Source organism: Gossypium arboreum, chromosome 13 (genome assembly GCF_025698485.1).
Source record: "Gossypium arboreum isolate Shixiya-1 chromosome 13, ASM2569848v2, whole genome shotgun sequence".
Lineage (NCBI taxonomy): Eukaryota > Viridiplantae > Streptophyta > Magnoliopsida > Malvales > Malvaceae > Gossypium > Gossypium arboreum.
The window spans coordinates 68,561,156-68,572,986 of NC_069082.1; positions in this window are offsets into that span (position 1 = coordinate 68,561,156).

Here is an 11,831-nt window from a genome sequence, read left to right on the forward strand (position 1 = left end):
TGCAGCTTTAACTGTCTCGAGGCATAAGCTATGACTTTGCTTTCCTGCATTAAAACGCAGCCCGAGCCATTCAATGATGCATCATTATATATTACAAATTCTTTACTCAATTCTGATTGTACTAGCATCGGAGCTTCTGTCAATAGGGCATTCAAATGATCAAAGTTTTTCTGACACTTTTCGGACCATTCAAATTTTACATCCTTTTGAAGCAATCTTGTTAACAAAGTTGCAATTATCGAGAAGCATTTTATGAACCGTCGATAATAACCAACAAGTCCCAGAAAACTACGAACTTCAGACACATTTCTCGGAGGCTTCCAATCTAAGATAGCTGAAATTTTTCTCAGACCAACTCGTATACCAGATGCTGACACAATATGCCCCAGAAATCCAACTTCGTGTAACCAGAATTCAAATTTACTGAACTTAGCATACAACTGCTTATCCCTCAAAGTCTGTAGCACTATTCTTAAATGTTCAACATGCTCAGATTCATTACGAAAATAGTGTAACGCCCTGATTTTTGGGCCTGGAAGTATTGGGCCTTGAGTCTGGGTTTGGATGGAAAATGGCCCAAATAATTTGGATGTTATTATTATTATTTCGTATGTTTAGTTTAGTAATTAAACAAATTACGAAGGGTTTATGGTGTGGGAAAAAAGGCCCAAGAGTAAATTTAATTCGAGGCAATTCTTGAATTTTAATTTTGGGAGAGAGGGTTCTGGCGATATGGGCTTTTAAAGTTGAGGTGGTAAAATAGGACACAAAAAGATCTGTGGTAAAGTGGCATGTGGCGCCACCTAGGTGTTTGGGGAGTGACGTGTGGATGTTTAGGGGGAGCTAGAGTTCAAGTCACAAGGTAAGCGTATTGTTACTTTTATTTTTTTTTTTTGTGTGCATGTGCCGGGCATGTGATAGAGCTTAAGTAGAAATTTGGCTAGGGCTTTAGGAAGGTTGGGTCGTGGGTCTGAATGGCCATTAGGGCAACCTTTCTTTTTTTTTGTTTTTCCAAATTAGGGTTAGCCATCTAGAGCATTCCCTTTCATTCTATTCTCTTCTCAGTATCTCAAAAAACCAAAAAACGCAAAGTTAGATCTCCTGAGTGTCGAATTCTTCCTTTTCTTCTCCTCTCTTCTTCTATTTTCTTTTTCTCATTCTTTTCTTCTCTAGCCAAAACATTCCTACCTTTCTACTCACCTCCTCTGTCAATCCCATCCTCCACAAAACCTCCATAGCCGATTGCCATAAAAGCCGAAATACCATAGATTTAGGGGCTTATAGCCGAAACTTCAGATCTCCTGGATTCGAGTTCTACTATCGTTTAGAGGATAGATCTGCATCAGATCTGCATAGAAATTAAAGAGAAATAAGTGGTAAGTGCTCATCACCTCAGATCTAGTCTTATTTTACAATTTAGAAAAGTCGAAGTCCCTAAAATCTAGGGAGGCTGTCGATTTGGGCATAGGGCTTTAAGGGTCTTTAACCAACGATTTCTTTTGGTGATTAGTGTCTTCAAGAGGTTTGATTGAAGGCTTGGATCTTTGGAACAACTAGACTTAGATCTAGTCATCGGTTTTCGGCAAAAAGGTAAGATTCTAAAGCCTTTAGGGGCATGGTTCGAATATGGGTTGCTGAATATTGGGACTGGTTGTTATGGGTTGCAACCTAAGAATTGTGGTAATCAATTGTAGGACATCGTAAGGGATCTCAGTAGAAGTCATCGCGAAACAGGTGTGTATCGAACACCCACTCATAGTTCAATTCAGCAAAAGCCGAAATGCCGAAATTCCGGCATTTCGTGGGCTTGTGAGTGTGCGAGTGCTCACAAGACGTTTAGAAATCATTAGATCTGAAATCGCAAAGTGGTAAGTTAGTCATGTGTGAAGTTTCGTGCACTTCGGTAATTGGGCCTCGATAGGCTAAAACTGGGCCTAATGGACTTACAGGCCTATACGGGTAATAATAATAAAAAAGTATAATACAAAAAAATAGGCAATAAGTATGTTCTGTTAGACTGTAGAATCGAAACTGCTTAAACCGGTAAACTGGTCATAAAACTTGAATTAAATGGGCTTAAATTGCTAGTGGACACTGTGGGGCCCATTAAGGGTTTTAGGGCCCAATGGCTAAAATTGTGAAATTGAGATAAATAATTTATTGCGATGATAAATGGGCTAGTAAGGACAGTAACATTCGTGAGAAACCTTAAAACTGATAAAATTCTTGAAATACCTTTATAGGTGGAAAATTTCTGATTTACCCCTAGGAGCAAAATTACTGATATACCCCTAGGGTTAAGGTTGACCTGAATGCATGTTTGACTGTTACTATTTATTGCATGCCATGTTATTATTATCTGATACATAGGACTGGGTTATTGATGGAGGAAGTACTGAAAGTGGCTTATCCACGTACTGGAGGCTTTGCTTCAACTTATTGATATCTGAGCACTATCTTCAAGAACTGTGGAGTGTAGAAATTTGGGTGGGTTGAGCTATTCCCACATGGAGTGTAGGGCTGGTATGGTGGAGTGTAGCGGTTGGTTATAGGCTGGGTTGGGCTTGCATACACGAATATGTCTATTCTGTTCTGGAATGGGCCTATGGGCCATACTGTTATTTGAAAAGGGGCTAAGGCCCATTTTATTGTATTCTGAAAAGGGCTCGGCCCAGTACCCGCTGTTATTTTTATAGGGCTTAGGCCCAATGGGCTTGAGCTGACTTGGGCTTTGGATGGGTTTTCCATACACACTGAGTTTTCCAAACTCACCCCTTTTCTCTTCCATCCTTGCAGGTGAGCCCTAGTTGGTGGACTTGGAGCTGGGCGGGATTCAGAGTGGCCACGAAGATTAAATTTCTGGTTTTTAAATAAGTTTCAATTAGCTTCCTTTTAAATTTCGCATTTATTTTTTATTATTTCTATTTTGGTTAAAGATATGATAAGGCCGCTCTATTATTTTTATTTTGGGTTACTTAAATCGTTTTCAACTTGAGATTCACATCACTTAAATTGATTTCTTGAAATTGGTTAACTCTAGGTTTATCAAAAATTATTTGTTTTAAACTGACACGACAAACAAACGTCTTCAAAACGAAACTTTTCAAAGTACAACAAAAGTCACGTTTTTCTAAACCCTTAACAATCGATAATGGATAGGACTCACTAGTGAATCGGAACATTTCTCTTAAAACTTCATTAATGGTTTTTGCAAAGCTCACCCAAACTTTAGTAAACTAGGTAACTTGGTTAGTGGTAGGTAATGTGACACACCGGATTTCGCCGTAACGTCTAGGCCGGGTTTGGGGTGTTACAAATAGATCAAAATGTCACCAATAAACACAACAAGTTGATCTAAGTACGGTCTAAATATCCGGTTCATTAGGTCCATAAAAATAGCATGTGCATTTGTTAGTCTGAAAGGCATAACTAAAAACTCATAATGTCTGTACCTTGTTTGGAAAGCAGTCTTTGGCACATCAGAGTCTTCAACTCGTAGTTGACAGCAACTCGACCTCAAATCTATCTTCGAAAACACTATAGCTCTTGTTAACTGATCAAATAAACGGTCAATTCTGGGCAGAGGATACTTGTTCTTAATAGTCACTTTATTCAATTGACGATAATCAATGCACATTCTCATCATGCCGTCTTCCTTTTTCACAAACAGAACAGGAGCACCCCAAGGTGAGAAACTCAGTCGTGCAAATCCTCTATCAGTCAACTCTTGCAACTGAGACTTTAATTCTTTTAACTCGGTCAGAGCCATTCTATACGGAGCTATTGATATCGGAGTAGTTTCCGGTATTAATTCAATGGCAAACTCAACCTCTCGGATCGGTGGTAAGCCCTGTAACTCTTCAAGAAACACATCTGAATACTCACATACAACTGGCACTAATTCAATCTTCTTTTCTGTCACTTTCATGTCAAGCACATAAGCAAAATAAGCTTTACAACCCTTTCTCACATATTTCTGAGCTAACATCGAAGAAATTACTGTTGGCAAACAATTCAGATCATTTGACTCAATTCGAATAATCTCATTATTCTGACATCTCAAATCTATCGTCTTTCTTTTGCAATTCACAATAGCATCATGCAACGTTAGCCAATACATACCTAGAATTATATCAAGCTCATAAAATGGTAACAACATTAGGTCAGCCAGAAAACAAACATCCCGAATTATCAATGGATAGTTTTTGCACACTTTATCAACCAACACACACTTGCCTAAGGGGTTCGATACTCTAATTACAAATTCAGTAGACTCTACAAGCAAAGTCTTACTAGATACTAAATTCACACATACATATGAATGAGTAGATCCTGGTTCTATCAATACAATAACTTTAGTATCATAGAGAGTAAAAGTACCAGTAATAACATCTGGAGATGACGCTTCTTCACATACGTGAATAGCGTAGGCTTGTGTAGGTGCTCTAGCATCAGATCTTACTGCAGTGTCTCGTGTCACACCTCTACCACCACTCACATTGCCCGTGTTTCTGGGTGGTCTACCTCTAGTTGCAGTGTTACTTGGCCTCGTGTTCTGAGCATTATCTTTTTTAACTAACTCTGGGCAAACTTTAATAAAGTGATCTCGTGAACCACAAACGTAACAAGTTTTATTATTACTTTTTCCCAAACAATCTCCAAAATGTCGTCTTCCACATTGTTGACACTCAGGTTTAACATCTTTTACATTGCCAACACTTGATCCTGACGTGGCTTGAGCTTTAGAATTGGTATATTGCTTCACGCGATCTCTATTCTGATATCCCACTGAAGCTGTCGATCGGTTAAAATAGTCTCTAGATTTCTTCAACGAAGAATGATAAGATTTATTCATCAATCTCTTCTTTGAATCTCTTGCCTCTGAATCAGCTTTTCTCTTTTCTTTGTTGAGATATTCGGCTTTACAAGCCCTCTCAACCAACACTACAAATTCTTTTAGTTCAAGTATCCCAACTAACAGCTTTATGTCTTCATTCAATCTGTCAACAAATATTTTACACATGATCTCCTCAGTAGGCACATATTTCTGAGCATATTTGCTTAACTGTACGAATTCTCTTTCGTACTCAGTGACAGTCATTCGGCCCTGCTTCAATTCTAGAAACTCTTTATGTTTCTGATCAAGGAATCTCTAGTTTATGTACTTTTTCTAGAACTCAGTCTGAAAGAATTCCAAGGTAACCCATTTTCTAGGAACCACTGACGTCAACGTTTTCCACCAGTGATATGCATTATCTCTAAGCAAGGATACTACGCATTTGATACATTCATCTAGAGTACAAGACAATTCATCAAATACTCTGATAGTATTCTCGAGCCAGAACTCAGCTCTCTCAGCACCATCATCTACCATAGTTCAAAATTCTTCAGCCCCGTAGTTACGACTCTTATCAACAGGTGGCTTACTCAATCGAATCGGATCTATTACTTGTGGCACAACAGGAACTTGTTAAGGAATAGGTGGGGGTGGAGGTTGTTGAGCAGCCAAATTCATTCGAACGAATTCTGTGAACCACTTACTCATAATTTAGAAGAAGGCTTGCTTAGCCTCTCCTCCCTAACTACTAGAAATAGACCTAGAATTGACCGGCGCTGTCCCTTGAGCAGAAGCGGGCGCATTGCTTTTCACGTCATCAGCTATGGCTGGTTCGGGATCTAGTTTCTATATAAAAACACATTTTTAACAGTCAGGAATCACCACACAATCACAATTTATATATATGGCATGTACAGCTAGACTCTTACATGCTACGTTAGTCCTAGAATCGACTAAACCGTACTCTGATACCAATAAGATGTAACACCCCTAACTCGTATCCATTGCCGGAATAAGGTTACTAGGCATTACCAACCATATCACATCATTCACAAACAAATTACATGCACTATTCACATATATCATCATATTTTATTCATTCATAAATACATTGTCCCTTTTATAGGTCTATGAGACCTTAAAACATACTTATAAGTGGTTCGGGACTAAACCGATAACATTCACAAACTTTAAGAAACTTATAAAATTTTCTAACATTTAAGGGTCACATGCTCGTGTGAACAGGCCGTGTGCCTCACACGGACACCAGACACGCCCATGTCACAGGCCGTGTGGAAACAGGGCATACATACTGACTTGTACCACACTGCCGGAGACATGCCCATGTGCATTGGCCGTGGTCAAAACTAACTTAGGTCACACGATTAACCACATGCCCGTGTGTCTAGCCCGTGTGCCACACACGACCATTAGACATGCTCGTGATTCTAGGCCGTGCTCGAGACTGACTTTAAATTGTAGGACTACCCTAGGGGACACATGGCTGTGTAACGTGACCGTGTGTCGCACACACTGAAACACACGCCCTTGTCTCTGCCTGTGAAGAAAATAATAGGCCATTTGTAAAGCCAATTTTGTCACCCTAAACTCATACACACATAGCAACCAATATATCACCATTTCACTACAATTTTGAGCAACCAAAACATGCCAAATTATACACATATCATTCCACCTATACATTACCAATTCAAGCATCCAAATCCACAACCAAAACAAACCATTTTAGCAAGACATAAACCAAACCATCATATAGGCATTAAATACATCACTTAACCTACTTACCAAACACATCATTTAGGCCAAATGAAAAGGTAATACATACTAACATTTACAAGCCAAATCTTATGGCTATAATCACAACTCAAAACATAACAAGATAACACTAGGCTATACATGCCATATACCATATATACAACTCTCAAAATGGTACCAAAATAGATGTCCAATAGTGTGATTAAGTAGCTGACGAATCCCGAATCCGAGCTACCTTTATAACACTGTAAAATAGAGAACATTTCGCACAGTAAGCTTTAAAGCTTAGTAAGTTCATGATATAATACATTTAACTTATCATTTGAATATAATTCAAATGTTTAACTAACGCTTATTATAACTCATTACATTTCTCATACTTATTCAAGGCTATATTTTACTTTCATACTACATCATTTAGCTTATAATAAGCATTCATAATGATAATCAATCTACTCATTTCATAGTTCATTTACATAATCTTTCATCTACTTCATACTTAATATCATCAACCACATAGGTTACGTACATACCTGTACCATCACGATTTTATCTATCACATTTATCACTTCAATGCTCGATGCACTATGTCATTCAATCATTCTTAAACATTTAGTGAACTCGCACACTTAGTGCCAATTAATTAGCTGAAGCTATAATAATATCGTACACTTAGTGCCATTACATTAAACCAAATTTATATCGTTGTCGCACACATAGTGCCATTTACTCAACCAACGCTGTTATAATCTCGCACACTCAGTGCCATTTTAATAGCCATATATATTTCATTATTCGCACACTTAGTGCCTCATATATTCAATCCACAATTAACATTTCTATTCATTTCATCACATATAAACATTGTTTAAACAATATGTATTATACACAAACTTACCTCGAACATAAAAACGATGATATTAGTCGATCAATCGAGCACTTTGTTTTTACCTTGACCTAAGTTCGAATTTCTCCTTTCTTGATCTATATAAATTCAAAATTGACTTATTCAATCTCACATTCATTCAAATCAATCCATATACACATATTTAGGGAATTTTGCAAATTATCCCTCATATATTCACATTTTAACACTTTAGTCCCTATTTCATAAAATTACAAAATACACAAAATTTCTATATACACATGCTTAGCTAAATTTTTCCTTAGCTCATATAAGCCCTCATATTTCATTTATTTCACATTTTAGCCCTTCAATTTCACATTTTCACAAATTAGTCCAAAATACTCAAATTCATCAAAAAACCCAATACAAAATATATTAACGCAACACATATCTTTCATTTTCCATTTACTAACATCACAAAGCTCACAATTTCATCAATGGTATAACTCAAATTCATCATCAAATTCTAAAAATGAGGCATGGGCTTAATAGAACACAAAGAAACAATCACAAAAACGTAGAAATTATCAAAAAATGAGCAAAAATCACATACAATTGAGCCTTGCAAGTGTCGAATGTTCAAAGCATCCAAGCCCTATTATTTTCTTCTATTTTTGGCTATGAATGGTGATAATGACCTTTATTTTCATGTTTTTATTTTATTTAACTATAACTTAAATACCAAATTAGAAATTTAACCTTAATTAAAACCACCAAAAATTCATGATATAATACCCATTATTGTCCATTAACATGATCAATGGGTTAAAAACAGCATAAGGACCTTTTCTTTAGTAAGCCATGGCAAATAGACACTTTCATTGTGACAGCCCAAAATTGACCCTAGTCGGGATGTGGTTTCGGGACCACAAAACCGAGGCATAAAAATAATTTAAAATTTATTTTGATGCCTATGATATGTGTTAATTTGTGTGTGACATTTTTGATGTTTCGATTTAGTGTTATAAATGTGAATTTCACTAGAAAAGACCTAGTAGTGAACTTTGAAAGTATGATGGGAAATGTGTGATGACTAGTTGCTCATGCATGCAAAAATAAAGGATTTGCATGTCAAATTCCCCCAACATGAAGTGGCGGCCATGGAAAGAGAGGATGGGCAAAACATGTCATGAAACATGTTTTGTTGGTGCATTAGGGAGAAATAATAAACAAAGGTGTATGGGTAAGAAAAGAATGAAAAAAATGTGTGTGAGTGTGGTATTCCCCCATTGCCGTGAGTTGTAGAGAAAGAAAGAAAAATTTTGTTCATCCTTTCTTTGAGCCAAAACTAAGGAAGAAGGAGGATTTTTGCTCCATTTTTGGTTTGGAAGAGATCTAGAAGGAGATTTTGGCTATACTTGCATCAAGATTAAGGTATGTATGAGGTTGTGTCATGAGATTCATGCATGTTTTAGTTGCTAACTTGATGTTCATGTTAGCCATGGTTCAAATCCTTGTTATGCCATGGAAATGGTATTTGGCCAAGGTTGTTATTGTGTTGAAGCCATTGCATGCTAAATGTGAAGCTTGCTAATGATGCATGCAATGATGGATTGACTACTCTTGAAATTTCTTTGTAGCAATCTTGAGTAAGACATTGAATTCTTTGTTTAACCATGACCGAAGTTGAAAGAGTATGGTTGTGATGTATTCGACCATGGTGCATTCATGAGCATGATTTATGCTTGTTACTTGATTGGTAAAATTTGTGTTTGGATGGGTATGAACCCCTTGAGATTGACCTTGCACCTATATGTGTATACATGTTTGCACATGATGTATTGGCATGACATATATACTATTTCAAGGTATATATTTGCTTGTGATGATGTTTGGTTATGAAGTACATGAGAGATGTGTATTGAGCTACAATATGTAATCGTTAGTTAGTAAAATGCATGCTGTTTTTGTGTGGTATTAAGTGCATAATTGGCCTCAACATGGACATGCATATTCGCCACATGAGGGAAATTGGTGTGCATGCATTCGGTTAGAGGCAAGCATATTGATGCCTATTCTTGGCTTAGAAAATTCGCTAAGAGGAATATTAACTAATGTGTTGAGTTCGATTAGTGATTTCGTACATATGTGACTTTGATGCCTAATGAGCATATATATTGGCTAGGTATCTTGAATTCCTCTTTTGATGCTCAAATGATAAAACCAATTTATTTGTTAAATTAAGCTCAAGAGCAAAGGGGAGCTAAATCCGATAAGGGAAGGAAAGCGTCGTCGAATAGCCGTCGAAATCGTTCGACCACGTCCGAGGTAAGTTTTGAGTATCGAAACTTAGATTTTGATTCGATTGAATGAAGTAATGAGCAATCAATTTGTGCCTTTGTATGTGGCCATTGAGCCGAAAAGATATTTTTGCTAAGGGAATTGTGCATAAAAGTTGTGTTATGAAATTGAAACAAAGATGTGTATGAATGTTCGAGTGATATCCGGGCTAAGCCCAAAGGCAATTGTGCAAATTGTGATACGGGCTAAGCCCAAGGCAATTGTGCGAGTTATGATATCGGGCTAAGCCCAAGGCAATTGTGCAAATTGTGATATCCGGGTTAAGTCCGAAGGCCTTTGTGCGGTTACCATAACCGGGCTATGTCCGAAGGCGTTTGAGCAGTAGCTATATCCGGATAAACTCCGAAGGTATGTGATTCGAGAACTTTGAACTTGCTGGAAAATTTTCAGTTAATGCACTTGTGAAATTCCCAACAACAAGGTATGTTTGTGTGTGCTTTGCACACTATGAGTAAGTGCGTATGAATATTCGCTCTAATGATAAATGAGCTATCGGCATTAACTAGGCCGTTATTTGTGTATGAATATAAGAGTTGGGATTGTGAAGTAAGCATGTCTTTGAGAAATTGTGCATATGAATTATTGTTTAGCTACTTGAATGCTATGCTTTGGTTGTGTGTATATTATGGCTCAAACTTACTAAGCATAAATTGCTTACTCGTTTCTTTGTTTCTCTGTTTATAGATTTTGCTCGTTAGCGATCGGATTCGGGATCATAGAAGTTGAAGTCAACCACACTATCAAAGCCCTTTTTGGTACTCCTTTAGTTGAGTTTTGGATATGGCATGTATAGGACTACTCTCGGTTGTTTTTAAGTACTTGTGATGTATATGTGTGCGGCCATGCGAAAATGGTTCGTAAAAGTGGAGTATGGAATTTGACCATATGTGGTTTGTAATTATATTTGGTTTCATGATGTGATTATGGTTTGGAATGAGAGAGTTGGTCACATGATCAGCCATTGGAATGGCTAAATATGATCATATGTTGGACCTAAGTATGACTAGACTATAGTTGGTCCATGGGAACTACAATATAGGTAAAGCCTACCTTAAAAACAGATGCTGCCAGCTGCAGTGACGTGGATGTGGAAAATCACCAAAATTTGTAGGAATGGTGAAAATTAGTGAATAAATTATGAAATCGAACCTTGACGAGTCTATTTTCATATGAAAGTAACGAAATGATCATATGAACAGTATACCGAGAGATATTAAAGTTCTCGTGAGACAGGGCCAGAACGGTTTCTGGGTCCCCTGTCGTGACTTTGAAAATTTACCATAAATTATACAGAATGAATTAGAAGTCATGCCTTATATGTGCAGATTCCTTTTTAAGTCTAGTTTCATTAGAAACAAACGACATCAGCATTGAAACCCTGTACAGAGAGATATTCAAGTTGTAACGCGCGAAGGTCAGTGTAGTCGACCCCTGTAACATGGGTGATTTTAACTAATAAATACCAATTGGCCCGACCAAAAAAATTCTAGAAATAAATCCATGGATGGATATATGAGTCTAAATTCAGAGAAAATTTACGGAATCAGTTTCCGAGTTGTGAAACTCGAGATACGCTTTTTAAGGCGACAATGACGCAGTTTTCCACTTGCCGGAAATGTCAAATTGGTTGGTGCCATAAGTGGTTTTGGCTTGTTAACCCTCGTGTCCGATACACCGCAGCGGTCTCGGGTTCGGGTGTTACAATTTATTGGTATCGAGCTACGGTTTAGGCGATCCTAGGACTACCGTGATATGTTTAGGGTCTAGCTATACATGCCATTAAGTGATAATTGATAGTGTGGTTATTTCGACATTTTGAAATTTGTGTTTGTTTATAGCCATGGATCCGATCCCAACCGAGCAATAGCTGATAATGTGGAGAGTGTGGCGCTGCTCCGCGCAAGGGACAGCGTCGGCGGACTCTCAACCTATTGCTAACAATCCGAATGATGAGGCTAAGCAAGCCTTTTATAGCGTGATGAATGATTGGTTCAACCAATACATTCGAAC